Raw genomic sequence first — 12,737 nt, 5'->3', positions numbered from 1 at the left:
TCTTCCACTCAGCCAACGATATAGAGGGCGCGTACTTTCCACGTCTCGTCAATCGTGCATCTTGCTTCGTCTCCGAGGGACGTAAACATATTTTGTAGTGCCAATTATCGGAGACTTATTTAGTCTTTTCATTGAACTTGTTATTTGCGTGGCGGGTCCGAATTCCAAACCCATTACCGGGTATTGAGATCAAATAACTTATTTCCTACTTATGTACTAATTGCCTACCTTCTCATATGAAGAACAAATTCTATGTGAATAGCCGGTATAGCTCATTGCAATTCGTCCGCACCGCTTAGAATTAGGCATTAAATAACCCACATTGTTTTGGTAATCAGTAAGAGAGTCGATGATTTTTTAGGTTTTTAACCTAAGGGACTCTTCACCGGTATACAAAGCACCTTTTTACTGAGTTATGATTTTTTAATTTACTAACCAACTGCAATGTCAACTTTGAGCGTCTTAACTTTATTTCCAAAGCAGAGTGTAGAAACCTGGCTGGTTGTCAAGGTTGCTTTCGCTAAACTTTTGTTGATATACTACCTGTAAGGAATAATCACACATATTTCTCAGTATATATGTATGTAATTTAAAATATGTACATACGACTAGGTACATGCAACGAGCTTCGTGAAGCTTTCTTATCACGCACTGTGGCATCCTTTCGGATAATACTCTCGCGCTCGGCATTTTTTCTACACTATGTATATATCCTGATAACTTCAGCTCTCTCTCCCCCTCTCTCTGAAGCTACCTTGCACGGCAGCCAAATACCGCTTCACTTCAACTCTTTATATACTCGTATCAGCTGTTTCACAGCATCCTTTTATGTACTTCGCGCAATTTCTCTCCGAGCCGTCATAGGAGAAGTTCACCACACCTGCGACGCGCTCTCGATGTTGAATCACATGAGCTAGCAACCAACATGCGACGGACCACTGCATCATTTAGTCATCACCACGCTGTCATCTTTATTGGTTCACTGTACGGAAGGGAATATAACGGGAGTATTCACATTAACAATACCTGCAATAAAGTTTATCTCAGTGTTTGGGTGTGGGCTTGTGAGCGTTTCGGTTTATGTGTGGAATTGCGCGCGTCATTATATCTGCGTATATAATCATCCTCGTACATACATACATACATATAAAATTCGGCATCAACAAAATCTCGAGTGAATGTGAGTGGCACCGCTATGCAATTCGCGTATTTTTTCTTTGGTTAAGTAATAGTTTTCGTTGTTATCACTTTTCTGCGTGTGTGTGTGTGTGCGTTTTTATGCGCACGCTACATTACGGTATATTTTTTATGAGTGAGCTCGTCTATAAAAAGTATCTAAGTACATATTTGTTTTTGAATTAAAAATGGATATAAAAATTAGTTTCCAGAATTCATACATATTTACATACTATCTATATTTTCCCGACTACATATGATAAATGATATCTGCTTCAACTAAACGAAAATGTCTAAAAATGTGGCTGTGACTGCCACTCAACCACTCAGCCCCTCAATCGCTAGGCGTGAGGGCATGCAAGCGTTATGAGCGAATGAGTTGTTAATTGGATGTGACAAATTTCACATTTGCTGTGACATTTTTCAATGACAGCAGTGACGGTGAAATGGCAAATATGTAAGTGAACAAACATAAACGTGTAGCAAACAACAACAATTAAATGAAAACCAAATATCAGAGAGTTCATTAGTAATTCGCCGCAATCTAACGACCCCAAATTTTCCACTTACTTATATTTGCGCTCCACATCTGCTACCACCAGCTTGTGCGCCTGTAAATATGCCTTATTCTCTAACTGTACTTGTACGCGCCTGTCACGGAAATAGAAGTCAAAATATTTAGTATAACTGGCAGTGAGGCATCAAATGTAAAAGTTTCCAAAGTGCGAAAAAGGGGGAACAGGAAACAGCACGTTCGCTAATTGCAAGCATACTCTGGTCTTAATATACCTACATATATACATGCTCGTATATAAATATGTACTTATATATGTATAGCCTACCGTTGTGCGATTACATATTTAATATTGTGTTAGTCTATTTGTAAATGCGCGCGAAGTTAATTGGCGGCAAATGTTGTTGACGATACAGATGACGACGAAATGCCCTCTGATTTTGTCAGCTACGAGAAACCATAACTCGGTCAGTCGGTCGTGTTGTTTGGAGTCACATGTTACGCATAGTTAATGATAAAAACAACTATGGAATATAAGCACAACTACGTCCATACATACATATGTACATACATAATAGGGATGTTAATTTTTTCGCTTTTTACAATCCCGGGATTTTCGCGATGTCATTACCACAATTCCCGGATGCCGGGATTAGTTCCGATATTTAGATATTTATTACTTTCAAAAACTTAAATGGAAAAAATTGAATCTACCACACCTACGATAAAATAAATAATAAATACATAAATGGGGTTGAAACCTACTTTTTTATTTAAATTGGCGTTTTTATTTCTTCTCTCTGACGTCCGGATTTATTTTAAAGGATTTTGTAATTTCAAAGATATGAATAATTCCAAAAAATATGTAAAAAATTCAATGCAATGTAGAATAAAAAATTGAAATTTTTTGGGATCACAAGGACGAATAGGTAACTTTTTAAGCTGATAAAACTCGGAGGATGAAATTGGAGGAAGTTATCGAGTTCTTATAAGTCCTTAACATATAATTTTTTCAAAAACAAATATTGCGTAATTTAAAGGATAACAGTTTAAAAGAAAATTCAATACTTACCAGTTCTTATGCACCAAAAATTTAATTTGTTTAAATTCTACAGAATTCTACTTCTTCTCTAAGCACATTTCACCAAATTTTTTAAATCATTTTTAAACTACTGACCTCAGAGTGATAAACTAAAAACCCAATCTTACAATATATGGCCCATGGTTTCGCGAATATATTGATTTTTGTGTATGAAATTTATTATCGCACTGTGTTATATGAGCTAGACATTTATAAAAAATATTAGTTATTAAATAAAAAAAAGAAATATAGCCAATTCTGGTCAAGAAAAGGAGTTTCTATTATTGCCATCAGTGCAAAGTACAAATCCCGAAAATCGCGGGACTATTTGCCAAGAATTCCGGGGTTTTCGGAACCTAAAAAATGCCGGGATCCCGGGATTAACATTCCTAATACATATGTACATCCATTCGTGCTTACATACATGCATACATGTGTATTAGGGGTGTTGCGAATATTTGCATTCGCATTCGTTATGCGAATGATTCGTATCATTTTAAACATTCATATTCGCATCAAATGATACGAATATTTTGCGAATGCGAATGTGTACATGGGCAGTAGGAATGAATCTATACAAGTAAATCCAAGTTTGACAGTCAAAGACAATGGCTCGCTAGAAACTTTAGCAAAACAATGCTCATTTTAGATGATGAAAGTTAGTAATCTATATTTGGTTGAAAATTACTGATTCTACAACGGCGATCATATAGCATATAATAAATAAGTTTAGGCCTAATTTGGAACCAAGCGTTATTCTATTCTATTTATCGCGAGTTCTAAAAACGGAATTTTAAAATCATTCTGATACCGTTTTAAAGTGACAATAACTATGTATATATTTTGGACAGATAAAGTATTATCGCGGCGATCGCTGCAGCGTTTTTGTTTCTAATGTGGTCGCGCCTAGGTACCACCGAGCGTATTTTAGCCATGAAAAACAGCTTCTCATAAAAACACAATCGCCGTTCCGAGTCGTCGTAAAACTGTAGGTTCTTCCTCTTTGTGTCACATTATCAAGACGCACGCCACAAATCGGAGGAGAAGCGCCAGTCTATAAAGGATCATCGCATAATGCAAAGAAAACGACTGGTTACTTGGATTCACGAAAAATCCATTTTTTCAAAAGAACTCAATCCGACAAATTTTCCTCAATGTCGTCCAGTTGAGAATTTTTTGGTAATCTCAGCGGTGACGTGGAATAGTGTCAATGGAATTAATGTCAGCAATGTTAAAAATCATGTAAACTCTACGGAGACCTGTAGTAAGGCGCATCGGAAATAATATAATAATCGGAAATATATAATATAATAATAATTATTGCAACATTGAAGAATAGATAAGTGTTCCCTCCTAAATTTAAACATGCTCTGCTCATCTATCTCACTAGGTTGTCGTGCTTGTACTTTCAGAAATTCGCTCCGGATTTTATGTCTTCCTTAAGTTTCCTTGCTTTTTGATAACATTTCCAGGTGTTCCTCCGATTGCCCATCGTTTCAAGCCTTCTTGCTTCTCTTTTCAGCTCTCTATATCGATACCAAACAGCTTGCGTTACGCTCGATCGCAGCGTGGCCGTGTGTTCGGCATATTTTTTCTCTACAGCTTCTGGACACTACCCATCGTACCAGTTGTTCATTCGGCCTCACTGAAATCCGACTTTCTTCGGCGGTACTTTATGAGCGGGAAATGCGTTTCCACTGCTTGCGTATGTAGGTTTGTTGAAGAGTGCTCTCTGAGAGCAAGTGTGAGAGTCGGGTAGCGAATGCAGTGGTCGTCTGTGGTGACAGCAGCTTTTCGACAAAAAGCTTTTCTGCACACACACACAGAGGCAAGTGGATAGTCGAGTCGATGTTTTGGCCTCGGAGTGTACGTACGTCTAAAACACTTTAAGCGTGCCTTCCGTCTATCACAATATGATCGATTTGGTTTTGTTGTGTTTCGATTTGAAAACAGCTACTGCATACTTCCATGTTTAGAAATTCTCTATATAGTTAAGTAGAAAAATTGTACGCATCGCGGGCATCACTTAGATGACTTAGCCAAATAGTATGTCAACGCCGCTGTTTGCTGATTTTCTAAGCACAGAAATATAGAAGGGAAGGAAATAACTCCTTCTTTACACTGATTTGTATTCTTCTGAGGAAAAATTAAAAAGACCTGCGGAGCAATCCAGCGGATAATTAAGTTTAAAAATCTTTGTGAACGTGTCTTAATAAGAAACGCACTGAGGACCTTTTGACGTAAACAACTTCGCAGTAAAAATTCTTCCATCACAGGACCATTTGCTACTAATCCAATGCTCCCACGATGGCGTATACCAGCAAGTTCTCTCCGCAGAAGTGGTCGTAGGAAGAAATCGATTCACCATTTCCTATATAAACGGCAATCTCTTAGGGCAAGCCGACTCACGTACTTGGGATTTTGGTATTCCACCAGATGAGCAGAGATAGATAGGGAAAATTATCGGACTTCCAGAATTTTTTTTCAGCGACAGTAAATAGTTTAAAAAACGCCATGGGTATACTTTGAAATAACCCCGGCTAGAGGACACTCATTAGAATAAGAAGTGGTACATTTATTGAATTATGAATTTATTTCGCTTTGTCTCGCTGGGTAGGTATTCATACGTAAGTGGCTATGCAGCTACATATGCGTTTACATATGTATGTAAATGGGGCGTTCCATACCAAAACGGACGGGATTCACACTTCATGTGTTTGATTTGTTTCAAATTTTAAGGGTTGACGCATAAACATAAATAATAAATAAATATCAAATTTTAGCTTGATTAATACATTTTTAAAAACTTTACAGCACAAAAACCAAAACAAATCGATTCAATAGTTTTCCAAATATCTCGAGAACGGCACTCATCCCTTTTTCTGTATTGTGGAAGTGAACGATCTGCTGGAGTAGCTGGGCTAAAGCATTTGCCAGTAGATTGCCTATATGGATGATGTTGTAGTGGATGTAGGTTTCGAAACATGCCTTTATGATCTGAATCACAAGAGCCTGAGCTTTACATCCACAGCCAGCCAACAATGGTCCTCGTTTTATTCATGAGAAATTCTGAGCTATCCAATGCAACTCCTTCCTTAATTAGAGGCGTTCTGCTTGTGCTTCCAGTTGGAGAGGTGGTTGTCGTGGAAGACTAACCTCGAAAAAGGTATTAAGGAAATTGTAAAATATATAATTTTTTCCGAACCCAAAGTCGTAAGAGATTCAAAAAAGTTAGAGTCAGAGGTATACGGCGTACTTTTTCCGGTATGATCCAAAGTACATAAATAAAATGTGTTCAATATCTTAATGCCTTAAAGCCATTCTTTAAGCTTAACAATCAGTAAACTTAAATAAACTTAATTAAATATCTCAAAGTCAATTGAAAAGGGTCAAATGAAAACGGGCTGTGATTTTGGAGAAAATATTAACAACGGCATTAACTTGTAACTAGTGTGTGACACGTAAGTTGGCAGTAAAAACAAAGTGTAAGGACGATGTGACAAACGTCACAAAAGGTGTAAAAGTGCATACGTATATATTAGGTATGCCAAAATATGCGGAAAACTGTGATCCCGGAAATTCGGGATATTTTTTAAGTAATCCCGGGATTTACCCAGGGACTCAAATTGAGAGGCAACTTTTATGAATATGAGATGAATAAAACTGTATAAAATTTGCGATAAACTGATTGTCAAATTCATAGATTTTTTAATAAAGACAAATCTTAGCGTAATGTATTTTTTAAATTGAATTTAAAAAACCATGTGATTGAGGAAAGAATACATCACAAATAATAATGTAAGTACCAGGCACTTTTGAAAGTAATGATTGATAAAAAAAAAAAATTAAACAAAAATGTACATAAATAAATTATCTAAATATGTTTATTCTACTCCATAAAGCGCACAATTGTTTTTTGTGTCGGTGTTGTTATTATTGCACTTAAAATGTTTACGCAAGGGCGGCAAAGCATTCAGAGCGCAGTCTGGCTCTGAAGTTCTTACACACAAAACCTGCTGATGAAAAACATATTTCGGCAGAGACCCAGAATAATAATTATTTTAAAAAAGTCATCCAAATTTTCATAAGAATTATAGAAGTCTTTTGGTAATAATTAAATTTGTTAAAGTCATCGATAACTACTATTTTAAGACTTATATAATATAAGTCTTTTCATTATAATTACCAGCGAGATAAATATTTTTAAGTCTTCAAAGACTCTTATCATAAGTCTTTTGATAATAATTATGAGTGCCAAAAAAATTGGGTATATAGTCTCGAATGGAGTACAAACCAAGCCCCAAATGGGCCCAAACTACTCCCCACCTAGTCCCGAACTGGTCCCCACATGTCCCCGTACTTGGCCCCAACTAGTCCCGTCTTTTAAGACTTAAACAATTTTTTCGAGCTCATAACTATTATGAAAAAACTTTTATAATATAAGTCTTAAAATAAAAGTCTTTAAAGACTTAAAAATATTTATCTCTCTGATAATTATTATGAAAGGACTTTTATAATATAAGTCCTTGAATAATAATTATAGATGACTCGAAAAATATTTATTTTATTATAATAATTATTGATTGACCTTTATTCTTTTCTCTTATAATAGTTATGTCCCTGTTATTTCGAACTCAACACTTTTAGGCTGAATAGTCAAAAGGTAGTCGTAACCCTTTTGAAGATAATGATCCCTGTCTCCTCCATTACTAAATATTTGAACTTCTTTTACCAGCACGTCCGATAAATTTTCAGTTTTTCGATTTGAGAAGGTTTGAGAAGATTGATTTAAAAAATTATGTAACTTTTCCTTAAAACTTTCCGTTTCGTTAACATTAGCGATGCTATGAGAATATTCATTTAAACCTTTTTTAAACAAGTAATTTTTAGCAAAAAAAACCGACTTCAACTCTCATATAAAAATATATATATATATATATATCTCATGATCCGCTGATCGGATCTTAACCAGATTAGTATGGGACCACCTCTGAAACACTACCTTTCCGACGCAAAAATTTATTATTGAAATCGGTTGACGTGGTCCAAAGTTATGCGGTAACATACATACAAAAAAAAAAAAAATAAATATTCCGACGAACTGATAACCTCCTCCTTTTTTGGAAGTCGGTTAAAAAGGCTCAGGCTTCAATTTAAAAGTATAGTTTCAATATTTTTGTTAATTGTAGTCAAAACGGCATTTTTCCAAAATCATACTTCAAATTCATAAACAAGTTCTTACTATCAATACAATGTTTTCAATTTTCCGCGATCCCAGGATTAATGCAAGCAAATCCCGGGATTTCGGGATCTCAAAACATCCCTAGTATATATATATATATAAAACTACATGACAAGCAAGTAAGCAAGAGTTACTAGAGCGCACATTTCCGGTCAAAGTTGGCGGTAAATCATCGAAGGAGTGCGAGTGTCCGTAATTACCACATGTTGGGCCATAAAATGTTGCTGTGAAGATAACATACAAATACATACGCTACATTAGAAACTTTCTTATACAGACAAACTTCTCTTTCAAACAATACTACGCACTCATGTCACACAAAATGAACTTGTGAATACTTATGTAAGTATATGTGCGCATAAGTTTCGTGAAACGACATATCGTTGGCTTAGTGTGCAAACCTGCTAAGTCCATTTTTTTAATTTTTCAGTAGGGACAAAAAATTTTCTAACTTTTTTGTTGGTAATATTTTCCTAATCTGTAATTGAAGTTTTCTTCCTTAGTTCGCCTTGTTTCAGTAGCAATAATCATCCAATTTCAAAATAAAGCTGTTGCAGACTTATATGCAAAAAAGGTTTTTCTTAACAGCGGTCGTCCCTCGGCAGGCAATGGCAAACCTCCGAGTGTATTTGTGCCATGAAAAATAGCTTCTCATAAAAATACAATCGCCGTTCGTAGTCGGCGTAAAACTGTAGGTCCCTCCGCTTTGTGTGACAACATCAAGGCGCACGCCACAAATCGGAGGAGAAGCTCGGCCAAACACTAACATATGTGTAAGCGCCAATCTATTACTATTATTATTATTTAAAATTTACGAAATCTTCATCTCTGTATTCGTCCAATTTAGTTAATACTTTCGTATACACTACTAATGCAGAAACATATTTTTTAAATTCGTACAACAGACGAATATTTTCGTACAATACACTAAATTACCGGCAGTTTAATATTTCATCACATTTTTATGTATCGCGTGTCATTGCAGAATTACTTGTTGGCTGCTGTGCGACGTATAATATAATTTTAAACGTTTTAAAAGTAGATTTGCTGGATAAAAAAAACAATACATAATTAAATATGGATATACAATGCTATTAAGCATACAATGTTTTTAACATCGCCTACGCTGCGCCTTAACTAGAAAGTAAAACCAGTATTTTTTATATTCTTTCATATTTGATATCTTGTTATATTTAGTTTTGTTGAGTCTCGTAGTTTAACACTTTGCATCAATATACTTTATTATAAAATAATATGTAGTATAGAACCTTTTCGTATGCATATAAATAAAAGACTTAAGTTTTATGATAGGTAATGTTTAGGTGCGTCTGCTAACACCGGGAGCCTAAATACATGTTATGTACTGCTGTATGTGCAAACATTTCCTTTATGCAATTTAGTAAATTTTTGCACATGCACTTCTCAACTGCCATGTAATTGAACTTTCTTAAGTTTTAATTAGATGGCACTTCAAAGGATGCTCGGCCTAGTCTGACGCATCCTCCGGATACTGCTTCCGGAGCATTTTGCGGACTCTGCATGGCCTACAACCGTGCAGAGGTGGTAAACGAACTTTACCATTGGCCACAGTGCCTACCCACCATTTTTGAACCAATAAATATTTGTTTTTTTATATAAATGCATACATTCAAACATACTGGTCTCCCCCCTCACTGAGTTATTCAGGTAAAATAACCTTTTTTATTAAACAAAAACGCTTAAAATTAACGATAAAAAACAAAATAAAAGTCTCGTAATATGTTTTTTACAGTGTGGATAATGAAAGCAATCGCACATTCTACGAAACAAGCGCAGATTTTACGAAAATTACTTCGTTAAATATACGAATTATTTCTGTGCATTTTACAAAAATTTCGTCAAAAACTAAGAAATAGCACGAAATTCTTTAGTAAATAGTACTTAACTCTTTAGCAAATAGTACGAATACATTCGTAAAATATACTAAAGATCTGATGCCTCATATTTTCGTAGTATGTACGAAAACGGTTTTGTAACGGGTGATTTTTTAAGAGCTTGATACCTTTTTTTTTAAAAAAAACGCATAAAAACGCAAAATCTCATCGGTTCTTTATTTGAAACGTTAGATTGGTCCATGACATTTACTTTTTGAAGATAATTTCATTTAAATGTTGACCGCGGCTGCGTCTTAGGTGGTCCATTCGGAAAGTCCAATTTTGGGCAACTTTTTCGAGCATTTCGGCCGGAATAGCCCGAATTTCTTCGGAAATGTTGTCTTCCAAAGCTGGAATAGTTGCTGGCTTATTTCTGTAGACTTTAGACTTGACGTAGCCCCACAAAAAATAGTCTAAAGGCGTCAAATCGCATGATTTTGCTTATTTACGAAGCCATTCAACCAGAAATGAGCCTCATCGCTGAACAAAATTTGTCGATAAAAAAGCGGATTTTCTGCCAACTTTTCACACATTCAACACATTTCGAACCGAACACTGATTTTGGTAATAAAATTCAATGATTTGCAAGCGTTGCTCGTTAGTAAGTCTATTCACGATGAAATGTCAAAGCATACTGAGCATCTTTCTCTTTGACACCATGTCTGAAATCCCACGTGATCTGTCAAATACTAATGCATGAAAATCCTAACCTCAAAAAAATCACCCATTACAATCAACGAAAACTTTCGTGGCTCAAAATGACGAAAAATTTCGTAAGATTTACGCAAGTTTTCGTTATATTTACGCAGATTTTATTTTCAATGTAACTATTTTAAGTCGTAAATTAATGTACCATTTTTTAAGGAAAATAATTAAAAAGAAGTAAAGAAGTATAAGTTTGGGCGAAACCGAACTTTATATAGATACGTGGCGCAGGTATCAAATATTGTCGTTTCAACTTTCTCTAAATTACTTACCTTTGCATGATAAGCAGGGGTGTTTTTCACGATTTCGAACATTTTCAATAATAAGCTGAGTTAGAATCAATGATATAAATGAACCAAGCTTGGTATAAATCGATAGAGAGATTACCGAGATACACCTTTGTAGTCATAAAAAGGGCGGTGCCACGCCCAATTACTAAAACCTTAAAGCAGTCTTTTTTATTGCTAAGACATTGTTGTTGTTAAGTTGGAGTAAATTAGCGTCCCCAGTTATCGAAATATCAGAGTTTCCGTATTTCTGAAATTTACAGTTAGATATACGGAAAGCGCGTGTAATTTTGGTCCGATTTGAATAATTTTCAAAATAAATTGCTTTGCCGTACTAAGGTCATTAAGTGTACCGAGTTTGGTAGAAATTGTTAAATTGGTTACCGAGTGGTCATAAGTGGGCGGCGCCACGCCCATTATCCAAAAATTTATAGTAATCTAATTGTTATCGCAATCATCAATTTTAAGTGATTTATCGCAGTTTTCGTGTTTCTGTAAATTACCGTTATATGGTAGATGCGCGTAGTCATTGCACGATTTCAAAGATTTTCAACAGATATCTTAGTCTAACCAAGGCTCGTATCGAGTTTGGTACGGATTGGTGAATGGGCTACCGAGATAAAGCATTTCATCATAAGAGGGCGGGGTCACGCCCATTTTCCAAAAATTTCATAAAAATATATTTTTTCTAACCTACCTCGGTTAAAGGGTAACCAACATTTCAAATTTCGTTGAGATATCTCGAGTTATCGTGTACACATACAGACGTGTGTATATTTTTTTCTTGATTTCTTTTCGGACTTAGCAGATTGGCATACCACTGCAAAACAACAAGTAATAACGACATTACGGTAACTTTTATTTGTAATGATGTATTTTCAGTTGTGCTACCTTACTGCATGAATATCTCAATTTTCATAATAAGTGGACGATATGTATGTGTGTACACTTGTACACTAGTTTGAATGTCCGTATGCATAACCTGTCGCTAGCGACTTGCCTAACAATCGGTGATGCATGGAATCGCCAGCACCAGTCACCAGCAAAACTCCAGCATAACTACAGGATTTGGTGACAACCATATATAAAATAAATATGTATGTGTGTATATAAATTATGTTGAACGCTTTTCTGAGTCATTTGAAGTACTTATGTATGTACAGCGTGGCGACGAATAACTGCGAAACTGCTACACATTTTTTTTTCTATGAAATAGGGGGTTCCTTTATAGATTTATCGAAGAAAGTATTTTATTGTTAATTTACACAGTTTTTACTTCAATTTTATTAATAAGTTCTAAAATTCTAATCCTTATTTGTATTTGCCAGCAGTGGAAACTTTGGGAGAGATAAGTATGTACATGCGGTGCGTACATCTTTTTCAGGTGTATTTTTGCTTAGACTTTGTATAAAAAAAAGAAAAAAAGGAAAACTATATAGGGTTGATCGAAAGAATGGCCGCCCAGTCAGCAATTCCAAGTCTATTCGATTTCTGAGTATGAGGCCTCATGTTGGACAAAAAGGGGAAGTAAAAGGAATTCAAAAAGAAGGAAATTTGCCTATGTTTACAGAAGATATGGATTAAATGAACCGGTAAACCCAAAGAAAATTAAAATTTCAAAATAAATTAATCAAATTATAGTAAAGTTTGTGGAAAATACACAATGAAATACTTTTTTCGCAAAATCTATAAAGGAACTTTTTATTAAAAATAAAACTGGGTAACAGTTATTCGTCACCACCCTGTATATAAACCGGTTGGAAATTTTGCTATGGTCGATAAATTTTCATTCTAATAACTACATTTACTACATGTGCAT

General features: G+C 35.2%; 1 protein-coding gene across 1 annotated transcript in view; it reads left to right on the top strand.

Annotated features, from left to right (window-relative positions):
- The first annotated feature begins 975 nt into the window (after positions 1-975).
- Positions 976-12,737, top strand: part of LOC118736352 — a 137,399-nt gene continuing 125,637 nt past the window's right edge. The window contains exon 1 of the mRNA XM_036466445.1: positions 976-1,180. The gene's annotated coding sequence lies outside the window, so the exon portion shown is untranslated. The remainder of the gene's footprint in view (positions 1,181-12,737) is intronic.

Source organism: Rhagoletis pomonella, unplaced genomic scaffold (genome assembly GCF_013731165.1).
Source record: "Rhagoletis pomonella isolate Grant_MI unplaced genomic scaffold, Rhpom_1.0 Rhpom_scaffold_00003, whole genome shotgun sequence".
NCBI classification, from domain to species: Eukaryota; Metazoa; Arthropoda; class Insecta; order Diptera; family Tephritidae; genus Rhagoletis; species Rhagoletis pomonella.
The sequence above is the reverse complement of the archived record's forward strand: the minus strand, read 5'-3'. Positions and strand labels throughout refer to the sequence as shown.